Consider the following 14,420-nt stretch of genomic DNA (forward strand, 5'->3'; position numbering starts at 1 on the left):
TTCCTTTTCTTTCATCCTTCTGAGCTGTGCTGACGCCAGGGGAGAGGTCCAGAGCAGGAGGGAAGGTCCAGTAAGTCTGAATTAAAAAAAAATTACAAATAAAAGATAAAAAGGATCCAGAAATTCAAATTAACGCACCCAACATTTAAAAATATATTTTCCTCTGTTTGTCACTGCAGATGAGTGTGGCACAGGTCTCTACAGCTGGGCTGACTTTGATCTTAAAAGATCTGAAAGTGAAAAGTAACCAGTCCTATTCTGATTATAATGATATTTACAATATTCATTAATAATTGTGACCAAGTACAAAGAATTTCTGAACCCATTTTAAAATTTCTGAGATGAAATGTCACACCATATATGATGTTAAATTGTGCATCAAAATTAAAAAAAATAAATGTGGCATTCCTGAAATAGTTTATTTCCTTACACTGAAATGTAATTATTTTTTCTTGTAATCTTTCCTTCCACAAACATGTCCCTAAATACACAATCCTTAGTCAAGGTCCCTGGACCATCTACTCACCCAGAACAGCTGGCAGAGACACCATATAACAGAGTTTGGCTTATATGCCCTACTCTCACTGAGAAATTCAGTTGTGCTCATCTGTGTTTAACAATCTATGGTCATGAGACCTTTATATTCCCGTGACAACACTGTGCTCCTAACTCTGAGCAGAGACTCAAGAGTGAAAAGGAAATGTTATGGTGCATAAATGAAAGAGGGAAAAGAGGTGAAAACTTCATAAAGTCAGCAAAGGGTTTTATCCTTGTAAATCTGTTTTATGTGAATACTGCTCAGACAATGCATTTTTGAGGGACAGTACAAAAAAACCTAAGTTAGAAATATAAATAGAATCTGAGGAACAAAGACGGAGACCAAGAGGTGGTGAAGTGTATAATGTGACATGGTAGCTGCAGCAGAGAGTTTATAGTCCCCAGAGAATATTACTGCACTTATTTGAAGCAGTTATTTCAAAGTGCTGAGAACTTCAACTTTTTAACTCCCTTTCTCAATTCTGACAAGTCTGTAAGATTTCTGAGTCTGTACAAACCATTATATTGTAGCTGTTAGAGCTCACAGCTGCATCGTACTTTATCATGGTAGTAACACTGTGGTATTTGGGCAATTAACTCTCACTACACTGAGTTTTGTGCTTACTCCTATAATACCAAATGGTTCATTTCTAATTTGGATTCAGCTTTAGTTCAGTTTCATACTATGCTGTAAGTGAAAAACATGGCCTATGCAAGCAGTTTAATGATGTTTGCACAGGCATACAGATAGCGCCGTGTCAAGACAAACCCTATAGAGCAAACATGTACACTATGTTCATATATTTCACTACCTGTACAAAAGCCTACAGAGAGCTCAAAAATATATTGAATGAAATAGCAGAATTCATGATTTGTGGAAGAAGAGAATGATATCACAGCATACTAGGTAGTGGTACAGATTGGCCAGTGCTTTGGCATCCTGATACTCACCATGACTTGGGCCAAATCTAAACAAAGGCACTGAAGTAAACTTTATATAAGAGCTGATTTTACAGATGTTAACACTTAGTCTTATAAAATTCCAGTCTTCTCTAGAAAATTATCTGAGACAGATAAAAATAAAATCTATCTGGGTATTCAAAAGTACAGGTTTTACTGGAGTATTTTAAAACAAGAACATACATGAGGACATTAGCGGCATGCTATCAATAGCTAAATATTTCCCTACATTTCCTGAATCACCTCAGCTTACAAACTAAAAAGACTTTTTTAGTTTTAAAATCCCACTTCAGAGATATCTCGAACTTTCAAGTTCAGGATGGCTGCTGTTTGTCGTTCTGCTAATTATTTTTTAACACTGTAACTATATATCTTACATTAATTTACAAGAACAAAGTACAACTAGTTGATTCCGTTGCCACCCACATAATCCTTGTTTCAATTATTGTCAGAGGTTTTCAAATGAGATTCATAACTGTACCCAATAGCTCAAGTCCCTGGATTTCAGAATAGGACTCTGTGAGGAGAACTCATTGAAAGATTGATTTTTGTCAGATTACATTACAAACAGACAGAAAACTGTAAAGCAAGAGAAAAAAGGTGTGAAATCTTGGCCCCATCAGAAATCTTTGTGAATTTTGTCATAGCCCAGAATTGATCCAAAGTGTTTAGAAACACATTTGCATTGCTATAAAAAGAATTACTGAAGAGGTTGAAAATAAATTAAAGTAAAAACTTAAAGCCATGAAGATTCTAGTGGCCAAAAAATAATTGAACTAGATATTTCATTGAGAAATTATTATTCCAAGAGGTGGGAGGACTGGGGAGCATGAGATTCATCTCCTTTAACTTCGTCCATCAAAAAGTTAGGAATCTATTTTAAATGGGCCATCTAGGTTCTCTCTCATCAGTGAAAAGAGAGAGGCGTTTTAGGAAGGTTGTTCATCTCAGCTGTCCATAGATGCCTCTTTTGGGATGTAATCTGTAATTCTCTGGAGGTGGCTATACATCTCCATTGACTACAAAGCCTTGAGCAACTGTGTTAGACTTCAATGACTAACTTTTAGATGGATAAAATGATGACTACCTCAGTTCTGAAAACCTATTTTTTAAACAACAAGGTTAAGTGAGATGAATCGAGCCTTTGTGTGAACCACTTTATCAAAACCTACAGAAAAAAAAAGGTTTTGACATGAAATTTTGACCAGCATATGTATCACTGATTTTAATAGGACCAGGGTCTAATTCTGCACCTTTCTATTTCTATATCACCCATGGGAGCAGGGCACATGCTGATGAATGGTAACACCGTACACTTTTCTCATAAAATGATAAACAACAAAAATAGTATAAATGTCCTGATATACTACACTTGTAAAGCAAAAGGGGCATAAATGCAGTTTCTCTTTTCATTATGCACGATGTACATTAATTGTCTTCCACTTACAAGTGTGCAACTTGAAGATGCTAACCTCTTCAGAGCCAGTCTTGCAGTTGTCCCATTTACAAAACTCCCATTTAACTGGAAGTTGTATATGCAGGAAGGAAACAAAATTACATCCTTCTTCTTCTGCAGTTTGGAAAAAAAAAAAGGTTGATCTGAATTTTTACAGTAGAGACTACATTAGAAAACTGACCTACTGTGCAATATCTCAAGTGCTGGGTTTTATCTTGTGAAATCAGTGCCAAATACAAGATGAAAATGAGATGATACTACTGATTTTGTTGTTGTTGTTGTTTAGAAAAAAAAAATTTAATCCCTTTTATAGATACCCAAACAGGAAGGATTTTTTTTCATTATACCTTTGGGGGGTCTATTTCAAAGACACTGCATGACAGTTTGCACAGCACATTTTTAAATCCTATTTTATTTCTATTCTAATATTTATTGTGTGAAGGATCTTTTGATAAAATATTGTAACTAGGTAGAATAACCTCTCTTTATAGAAAGTAATTCTGCATTACAAACCTAACTCAGAAGCATGTTGCTGCAATTACTAAAAGCACAATGTTTCATTGTAAAAAGTCAGTGACTTACTACTATAACTCCCTCCATCCACAAAAATAGCTGTTAGCATTCAGCAAGCCTGAGTGTGCAAAAATGCACAAGACTATATTTGTTACTTCCATTCATATTGTTCTAATAAAGCACTAGGACAGTGCTAACATTTTAATGCTTATGCACTCCATTATAGTGCAAATATTTTAGTGCTTCTGCACTCCATTATAACACAACAAAACAGAAACAGGGACTAGCATTCTCAACACAATACAAATATAATTCTTTAAGACAGAAACTCCAATTCTTCAGTCAGCCTAAAAATACTGCATGCGAGTATACATGTGCAGTGTCTCCTCCAAACCATAAAGTTCCCCCTGTTCAGCAAGATGTGTTGTATCTATTTGACAATAGGTACTGTTCAACTTCTACGCAAAACTCTCAACAAAAACAGAGACACCTTTTTTACTGAATGAACTGTGCTAACGTGACACTTCTCTACAGAACAAGTTCAGCCTTGTTTCAGATAGGTGAAGAATCTCATTAATACTTGATTTGTGACAGATATCCCCTTTTTGTTGACCCTGAACAACACAAAGCACATGCTTGACTCGGGAGGATCTTGATGAAAGGAACCAATGTGACTGAGCAGGCTAAAACAAAGGCCGTTGGCATGGGGCACAGTAGGAAGACTGGGACCTGACTTTAAGCAAGTCATTCAATAATCACCAAGGTCCAGTAATTATCATTGTATCCTTTATGATCTGTTGTTCTTTAAATATTAATAATGGCCTGTACTGGCTTTTATAAGTTATGCCTGTCCAAGGGACTGTAAGCTGTTCTCAGAAGACCATAGAATTAACCATGGAAAGCATCAGTTATTTCCAGAGCTCCTCATTGACTTGGTTGCTCAGAGACTGCACAGCAGTAGAGGCAATAATCACTGACAGCAGGAGAGGGCCACCTGGGAAGGACCACTGATCTAAATCAAGTTTAATCAGACCTTTGGGTATTTTAGGAGAAAGACTTGTGAGTGTTCAAAGGAAAAATAAAGAGGCTTGGGAGTGTCATTCATATTCCACCATGTTCATAACCACTGTTGGTCATCACTCGTATAAAATCCACCTTTGCTTCTTCAAACCTCTACTATTCATGTCAGAGTAGAAATTATTATTCTTACTACCATAATCATGAAGGAACTACATCAGAGAAAGAAACCAACTCTGTTCCTGAAACTGAAATGCAACTGCAGAATGGTTGAGCCATGACACCCTGGCAGGCCAGCCAACACGCAAGGAGCCAGGAGACACATGGAGATGTACCAGAGAGGCAATTTATTAACTCTATAGCTTTTGAATAGTGGCAGTAGATAATATTGGTCTGTAAAAGTTTACAACTGAGAAAGTTAAACTCTTAGCTATTAAACAAAAGTGTTGATTAAGTCCTGAAGGCTAAATAATTAATGTAAGATTTCTGGTAATTCTCTATCACACTAAAAACATCTCTAAAAATATCTATCTCTGTGATTCTATCTATTCATCTACCTATCTATATTTTTATTCCAGAACACCACAATGATAAAAACATGGTAATTGTATTCACACTAAGCAACCTGAAATTTATTTAGTAATTTGAAGGCCTACTTAACTACTTTTTTAATTGTTGGCAGATGATTCAATGAGATGGGAAATCACACTTCATTGTGCAAAAATAAACTTTCTCAGAAAATACTCCCAAAGCTGAAGTATAAATGCTTTTGAAGAATTAAATACATTTTGAGTGTCATTTTGAAATAGAAAAGAGAAAAGAGAGAGCAAAAAAAGGTACAAATTATTCCAATCTATGTATGTGAAAAACAATAATCTACCAGCCATTTTACTCCAGTAATTGTTCAAAGATCATAAAATAAAATTGGTACCTTAACAAAGATGAAAATGTTGTATTTCAATTGTCATATCACTTATGATTAGCATTTTGTTTTCTTCTGTCAGTCTGGATATGAGTTTAAGGGAGCTACAAACTGGATGACTATGCACAGTGTGTCACAGATTACATGATTTTTCATCAGGAAATATTCATCTTTAGCCTTGTATTCAGATATTTAAGTACTTAAAACACAGGATTGGGCTCCAGAATTTGACAGAGCACCACATCCTCTAAGACCAAGGGAAGTTAAAATGCTCATCTGAGGGCAGACCTGTCAGTCTTTACAATCCCACACTTTAAGCACTATTAAGCTCTTTTATCTTTTTATCTTTCAAAACCCGAAATGCAGGGAAGGAAGAAAATAGGAAAAAATGCACTGTAAAAGAGAAACAAACTCCTCATAGAATAATCTTTAGAAGATTACAAAGCTAAGACATAAGCGATCTACGAAGAAACTAATAGGGAAATTATATTTAAAAAACACTGTGTCCAACTTTCACATTTATTCCTGATAGAAGACAGTCCCTGATACAGCATTGCCTCCAGCCCATTCACATTCCCTTGGCTGGTATGAATACAAAATACTAAAACAATATGTAGAAGACTCTTGAGAGTTTAAAAATCAGAGCATTGCAGAAGAAATTCCCAAGAGTCCTCTGCTGCTACATTCTAACCAAAGAAATTCAGGTTGATTAGGCAGAGTGAAGGGAAGGTCTATGTGGCACAAAACCTATTTCACCAGAAGAAGGCGTGTCCACATGTGCGGCTCCAGGTGGAACCGTTCAAGCTGATGGGAGAGCCAGCAATCAGACTGCCGTGTTTGCAGCTGAAAGCAGAACAAACCAGGTTGGGCAGAAGAGAATTCAAATGCAGCTGCTCTGTTTCTTCTGCAGCATGACTTTGGGGAGAGCCAATCTCAACATCCCCTCCCAGAGCCAGCCACACTGCCGGGAATCTCTCCCAGTGAGCTCAGAAAACATGAGTGAAAGTGGGCTGCAATTGCTCTCTAGAAATGTACTCTGAAGAGCAAAGATGCGAAGAAAGAGCCTCACTGTTTAGGGTCAGCACTGGCACATAAAGGAGAACAAACTGTCTGAGTTTAGGACAGGAACAATGCTTTTAACAGCCTGAGCGAGGCTCTGTCCAGCCTTCAAGAGGTGCAGTAAGAGTGATACCCCAGCTAAATTTAAACTGGAGCTTGCTGAATCTGAACAAAATAAGAAGACCAGATTAACATCACAGTAAACAGACTTGATGACTCCATAGGCCACTCCAGTCCTCTCTCTCTAGAAAAATGCGAGAAGATATGCTTCTGTTGCCAGTTCAGGCCACTACAGGAGCTAAAAACATGTATTCATGAGTCAGCACACTGTGCACTATACAGTTTTCAACTTCTGTTCACCTGTTCATTTTTATTTGCAACTAAGTACTGCTAAGAGTAGCTAGTTATGGAGGAAGAAAAGAAAAATTATTTTCATAGCTTTAAAACCCTTTATAAAGGTATCCTAAATTCCCATGCTTTCTTGAATATCAAAACAGATGTAAAGAAAAACAGATGTTATTTAAGACTGGACAGTCATCACTTTCAGAAATAAGGGCAGTACAAGTATATCTCATACTAAAAATAAGACGTAATTATATCATCACTTGTAGAAACTAAGTTGCAGTTTGTAGGCAAAATTTTAATTTATCTCAAAAGGACATTTGTCTTTGACACTAACTATGGCTTTCTAAAACATGCCTTCAACATCATTAGTCATAGCATAACTATGGAAGCATCAAGCCAGAACCAATTGCACCAATCCAAAACATACTGTGCCAACATACTGCAGGAGATAGAAGTATCTTCTTTCAAAATTAGTTCATTTATGCCTACTTTAAAATCCCTAGGTTGTTTGATATATAAGAACTTGTACAATCTCAGACTGCTGCAAATGAAATGTATGTATGTTAATTACCATGCTACTCAGACAACAGGTGCTTTGTGGATGAAATCTGGGTGCTAAAAATAGTGCATTCCTAAAACTTTCTTTCTCAGACTTCAAGATAAGACTAGGTGAGCAGGATTAGATCTTCAGTCAGCAACTATCTCTACAAAATTACACAACACACCTGCAATATTAAAAGAAAGGACAAAAGGAACATCATTCTGGAAACTGCTAGCCTAGTTACTTTATTTCAGTGGTCTAGCAGTATCAAAAATATTTTGCTAACCAGGAGTTCCACATAATTTAAAGAACAACCTTAATTTAAAAATAAGGAGGGATGAAAATAAAAAGAGGGGTGGAGATATAAGTTTCAATCACTCTTGGTTTTAATGGCTTGCTTTCAAATTAAATCATAAAAAAATAAGCAGGTTGAGTCTTCTTAAAATATGGAGTACTGACCCAACAGTTCATAACTATTTTGGAAAAGTCATCATAATCTATCATGCTAATATCTCAACTGGTTTGTAGACACATGAATTACTGACCCTGTTATATTGCCAAAAGTATTTCATCATGTCAGAGCAGAAGTCATGCATAAATATGTGCTAAATATTTGCATTACATTTAAAATGGAAAAAGCCACTGTAAATACATAATAGTTACGTTTCTACAAAGATAAGTGAATGTATTTATTTTTCAACACTACTAATTGCATGATATATACACTTCTTATATACACTTTCTACTTTAAAGGAAGCTGTTAAGTTACAAGAATGTAAACATAAGCATTAGAAGCTTCAAACTTCTGAATGCATTTGTAATTCTATGAATTATATTTGCTTATACAACAGCGACAAAAGAAATATATCCCCTGTAACTTACTTTAGTTTCCACATCTGAATACACAGTATATCTTTACAGTCAGTTACAGATCCCTAAAAGCTGTTTCTATAAGATACATTAAGCAATCCCATCACAATAAAGTAAGCAACAGAGAACACCGCCGAACATTCTGTACTTCAACTTCAGCAAAATATTGCACCATATTTCTTTCTGGGGAGAAAAAAAAAACCACCAAAAACCCAAAGAACAAAAACCACCCTGTCATCTGGAAAAACCTTTCCAAATTGTACTTTAGAGAACCAATATCCTGTTTGTACATCGGGGTGGTCCCGGTTAACCATTTAGGTGCTCTCAAACAAAAGTAACAGTTTCTCCTCCAATCCTGAACTCTCAGTACCATCACAGAAAGTAACAGTTTCCGACTCCCTGGCAGCCGGTGGCATTATTAATCAGCAAAATAAAAGGAAACACCTTCAAGCAATTACCAACTTCTGACTAATCTTCATCCCAATGAATTAAATTTATAAGAGGCAACCTGCTGCCTTGTTTACACTTTTTTAATATGAGGAGCAGAAGTTGGATATAAGGGTTTTGCTGCCCTTAGGGCAACAAAATATGCCTCATGTGGCAGTGAGCCAACTCTCCGAGGGAGCCTCCTCTGCTGTTTCACAGCTATTTTCTAATGGATAATTTTTAAACAGACACACACAAACACACAAGTCACCACAATACAGGGCCAGGGCTTTTGTTTTTGTCTATAGTCCTGTAAGTTTGCACTCATAATGAGGATCTCCAGGTTCCATCCATGTTCGGTTTGGGCTTTACTTTTGGTTGTTTTGCTTTTGGGGTTTTTTTGTTTGTTTGGGGTTTTTTTTGTTGTTGTTTGTTGTTTTTTTTTTTTAAATGGTAAGGAGGAGAGAGGCGATGTCTGGATTTTTTTGCCCCAGCTGCTTTCCCATCTATACAGCACAGCACAGCACATAAAACACCTCTCTTCAGTCTAACCGACCTAGGCTCAATTAGTGCAACATTTTGCACACATGCAAGCAATCACAAGGCACAGATATTTAGTCCAGTCCTCATGTGTATTGCACTAATACCTTTGGAAAGGGGTGGAAGGAGATTTCTTTAAAAAAAAAAAATCTCACAATGTAATTTACACAGCGTGGAAACGCCTACAAGGAGATGAAGTACCTGCACTGGGGAGATGTTCAGTTGTTCACTTCATCTTCCGTTGACAAGGAAACCAAACCGCACTTCATTCTCCAGGAAAACCTTCCACTGCCATCATTTGAAAATGTATTTATTTGTATATATGTATATATCTATCATTATCATCATCATCATGATAACAACAACCATCTTAAAACACTGCTGGCAAAAGAATAAAAAAGTCAAGGTGCAAAATGTGCAAAAGTAACGATCATCTCTTTGGCTTTCTGTTTTGCTTTGTTGTCTTTAAGGAGGAAAAAAAGTATTAAAAATTGATAACTGCAACACGCTGCAAGAAAAGTTTCACATTATAAATAGGTATCAAAAACTGAAGAAGAGGAAAAACAAAAAACCCTGCTGATTGCACTGTCAAAAAGGAAAAAATAAAAAAAGAAACAGTAACAAAAATAATAACATTATTATCTTGCTCTGTGGCTTCCACCAGTATTGCAAGATTACAAACTCTGTGTAAACACTGCTGCAAAATGCATTTGCAACTCCCATCTCTTTATGGAAAAAAAAAACCTTAAAAAACACCCAAAAATAAAAATAAAACAACACCAGAGAAAATCTTCTGCAAAAAGAGTTAGAAACATGCCTTTTCTCTTATCTTTAAAAAATAAGCATCATATTTCACATTGTTTTTCCGTGCCACAACAAAACCAGTTGCATATATAGATATATAGCTACTAAATGTATATCAGTTGTTGCTGGACTGGCAAGTCTGTATAATTAATATTATAATTTTTCATTCCCAGTGACTCCCGGCCCCAGCAGCACCTTTTGCTCACAGTTTAGTAACCATCGCATGCTAGGAAAAAAACTTGTCATCAGCAAAAGATCAAATCCATTTAAACAATAATCAAAGAGGAAGAAAAAAAAAAAGAAGAAAAAAAAAGAAAACAAAAAAAACCCCAAAAAAACAAAAGGAAGAAAAAAAAAAACAGGACAAAAAAAGGAGGACAAGAATGTCAGCGGAAAGGTACTCACCGAGCGGGAGTAAAAGGGAGGAATAAAAATGAGAGTTACTATAAAATACAGTATGGCGGTGGAAGAAGGAATGAGGCGCTTTTTTTTTCTCTCCTCTCTAGTCTCTGCCTCCGGCAACCGCCACGTGATCCGGAGCCGGGCGGACTCGCAGCCGGGAGGGCGCAGCGGCGGCGGCGGCGCCGGGCGCGGACCCAGCCCGAGCCCAGCCCGCTCCGCTCCGCGCCCGCCGCAGCCGCCCGGCTTCGCCACCGCCCAGCGCTCGGCACCGGCACCGCACCCGCACCGCGGCGGCCCCGCCGGCCCCGGCAGGTGCCGCTCGCCCCCGCACTCACTCCCGCACCACTCACTCACTCTCTCCCTCCCTCCCTCACTCCCGCCGAGCGCGGGCGCGTAGCGGCCTCGCGGGCGGGGTGCGGAGGCGGGCGCGTCCTGCGCGGCAGCGCAACTTGCTCGGCGGCGCTGCGCGAAGTTGTCGCCTGGCGCCGCCCGCCCGCCTGTTGCCCTCCGGCCGCGGTGCCGCCGCCGCCGCTGCCCCGCTGCGGTGCCACTCGGCCCCGGGAGCGGAGCGGAGCGGAGGGGCGCCGGGGTTCGCCCGGGTGAGCGGTGCGATGCACCCGGCGGCGGACCCCGAGCAGCGCCGGGCTCCGGGGCGTGTGCGCTCGGGGTACCGCTCCTGCCGACCCGGCGGGGATGGAGGCACTGTGCGGGGGGTACCGAGTGTGTGCCCGCACGCAGGGGGGTCGCGGAGTACCCCGGCAGGCAGACAAGGCATGGAGGGACATCCCCTCCTGTCACGCCAGCTCCGGGGCATCGCTGCTGCCGGTGCAGCGCGGTGGGGAAAGCGGGGGGTTCCCCTGTGCCACTCCTGCTCTGGTGTGTGCGCAGGTCGGGGTGTTTCCGTGCCGAGTGCGGGGGCTGCAGTTACTGTGCACCCAGTCATGTCTGAGTAGCGGGGGAGAGAAGGACAGGTGCCACCGGTCCCATCGTCACCGCTTTTGTTTTCCAGCCTGTGTCCTGCTGCACAGCCTCTCCCTCCTCCCGTCCTTCCAGCGGTAGGTCTGATGCTTCCCACCCCAAAGTTGCTGGCCGAAATGGGAAATAAACAAGTGTTTTCGGAGGGGGACACTCGCTGGGAGGTGCGCTCCCGAGAGCAGCCCGCAGGCGCGAGCAGTGTGCTGCAGGGCAGTGGGTTCCCGGCACGGTGACCCCGGCTGGGCAGCCTCCCACGGCACCACAGCCCGCAGCGGTGGACGTGTTTGGGTCGAGCCCTAGCACACAAAAACGCGGCCCCGTGGCTGGCCGGATGGCAGCTCTCTCCCTTTTCTTTTAACATGTGAGCAATACATTGGAGCAGGCTGTGTGCTACTGTTGCTGAGAGTTCCCTCAAGACTCTTGCTTTTTTCCCTTTTTAGCTCTCCTCGCTTGTCTCCTTATTAACAAACACAGCAGTCACAGGGAGCGGCGGCTGGGGCTGAGAGCAGCTTTGCTCCGGCTTCAGCTGAAGCAAAACCTGCTCAGCCACTGCCAGGCCCCAACCCATCGCCTCAGCTGTGTCCTCACTTCACTGGCCCCCAAAATGTTCACAGCTAACAATCACCCACAAACTTACTTCTTTACTGCTTCAGCATTAGAAGGAAGAGCCACAAGAGACATCTGCATGAGGTAAATTAACAGAGGAATAGAAGTGTGCATCCATAAACCAGGCATTGTGATGGAGGGAACAGTCCAGGCAATACTTCCCTGCTCCGTGCTCCCCTGCTCTTTTTCACTCACTTTTTTTTTTAAAACCCCTCTCTTTTCATCCAGGTCAGGAGGCAGGAGATACAGTCAGGTTATTACTCTACAAAAATTGCTCTGACCAGTAAGAGGATGCCCTGCTATATAAAAGACTGGTGAGGGCACCAGCCTGCCTTCTTCACATCCTCAAACAAAGCTTTTTCCCTTGCCCTGACCATTTCTTTCTTTCCTATCCTGTATCTCTTCCCCAGTGTTTCCAGAAAATGAAAAGAAATGCTCCCTTTCTTCCTCGCTCTCAACTTCTTTTGTAAATATAAAAAGAACACTGGACAAAATTTAAATATATATATAAACAGTTATGTTTTCTTGCTTGCTTTTTATTTTGGCACTGGGCTTGTTCGGCATTTTGTAATGTTTGCTAAGTTTGTCTCTCAGGAGTAAAGCTGTACATCTGAGAAGGTTTAAAACAAACAAACAAACAAACAAAAGGAAGTTCTTAAAGATACAATAATTTGAAAGGAATGAAAACATTTATTGTGAAAACTAACCAGCTTAACTGTACAATGGTTTACATAGATATGTCAATAAACTCGGTCATATTGTCATGTTGGTATCACAAACTATCATGTCTTGAGATTTCGGGTGTGTGAGGTGTATTTCCTTAGACCGCACACTTCAGTTTTGTGTAGCTCTAGACACTGCGTGTATAAATTCAGTAGAATGACTGAGGTGGGTTTTTAAAATTATATTTAATGTCAAAATGTATTTGCAGAATTGAGGCCTAAATAATAATCCTATTTTGCTGTTGCTTTTCAGTTTCCATTGCTGTTTATGTAATTTTGAGCACATAAGTCTTCCTGAAATAACAACAAAAAAAGTTAAAGGATGGTGTTTTAATAATCCCAAGTTATACAATAGATCTGACTTGTAAACTTGGATTATGTTGACACATATATAAGAAAAAGAATATGTACATTTTGGACAATATATTTTATATATTATTTATTCAGTTGATTCCAAGAACTAGGAATAAAGTAAACGTGCAAATATGTATGTTCTTCTTTTCGATGTGTATGTATTGATTGCTTATTCTGTGAGTTAAAAAGTCATTGCAATAAATTTGGCAAATTTGAATATAAACACTGAAAGCTGCAGAGCTTAGAGGCGGCTTCCAGACCAGGTCTATAGACAGAGCTGAGGGGGATCCAGGCTCAGAAAATGTAACAAAATGAGTTCCTGCTATAGTTAGCATTGTAAATATTGTGAAAATGAACTGATTCCTGAGGACTTAACCTTAGCTTTACCTAAAGAATCACCAGTGTAATGTTTCTGTCACTTTTCTGCTAACAATCTATTAAGGTGAAGTAAGCATTAAAGGATAAGAGTTGCAAGAGGTTTGGCAAGAATATATGTTTGGAGTAGGTTACAAGCAAGAAAGACCTTGGAACAATGCTGTTTTCACAGAATCTCAGGAAGTGTTTATTCATCAGTGTCTACTTTCTCACCACTCCTGTGGGACGTTTCCTCCAAAAGCAGTTGAATACTCGATGCTGGACCAAAAAGAGGGAAAGTTCAGCACATGCCACATGTTATAGCTTGGTTATGCAAAGTGCTCAACAAAATGTACAGTGAAAGAGTGCAGTTCAAAATGAAGGAAAAGGAGTATCACTTAGGTAATTTCAAGGGCATAAGCGTTCATAGGCAATCCAAAGCATGCAAATAAAGTGCCTGCTGGCATTTTTTAAGCTTTTCACTTTTTCTTCTGCAGAACAGCAACTGAGCTCCATTGCAACATGGCTAAGAGTTATCCTTAAAAGTAACAAAATTCTGACCAGAAAGTGTGTGAACCAGCGCTTCTATGCTTCTGCCTTAGCTACCAACACAAAGAGATGCTTCCTAAGGTTCCCAAAAATATTGTACTACAGAGCCAGTGCTCTGTGAGTTATGCTGGGCTTGCAAGTCTTGTTAGTAATGCCATGCAATCCTAATATTTCACATCCTTTCCTGTACCTCTGCAGTACCACTCCCTTCCCCCTCCCACCCCTCCATAGGAGCAGAAATAAATACATGCTGAGATTACCTCATTGCCTATAATCTGATTTTCTTGATTGCATTAAACTTCTGTGCTCTCAGCCCAGGGCTGTTGCTTAGACAATTTTCTTCCTTTTCTATTGGTGCTTGTATTGGAGAAACACACACTTGGGTTTTTTACATCACTTTCCCTGCACTTCCACTTTCCTAAAATAAAGAAGCTTCTCTTTGCAGGTAGTAAGCAAATATTTAGAGTT

At 39.8% G+C, this 14,420-nt stretch overlaps 1 protein-coding gene across 5 annotated transcripts in view; it reads right to left on the bottom strand.

Annotated features, from left to right (window-relative positions):
* RALYL (RALY RNA binding protein like) overlaps positions 1-10,586 on the bottom strand; it is a 383,196-nt gene extending 372,610 nt beyond the window's left edge. For 3 of the 5 annotated variants that reach the window (XM_027685910.1, XM_027685984.1, XM_027685748.1), the window contains exons 1-2: positions 10,396-10,586; positions 9,388-9,474 (exon numbers count right to left, since the gene is read on the bottom strand). The gene's annotated coding sequence lies outside the window, so the exon portion shown is untranslated. The remainder of the gene's footprint in view (positions 1-9,387; positions 9,475-10,395) is intronic. The other 2 variants (XM_027685835.1, XM_027686239.1) reach the window with 2 other exon arrangements.
* Between the last annotated feature and the right edge of the window lie 3,834 nt (positions 10,587-14,420).

The sequence above is a fragment of the Neopelma chrysocephalum genome, unplaced genomic scaffold (assembly GCF_003984885.1).
Source record: "Neopelma chrysocephalum unplaced genomic scaffold, ASM398488v2 Primary Assembly neopelma1_22, whole genome shotgun sequence".
NCBI lineage: Eukaryota > Metazoa > Chordata > Aves > Passeriformes > Pipridae > Neopelma > Neopelma chrysocephalum.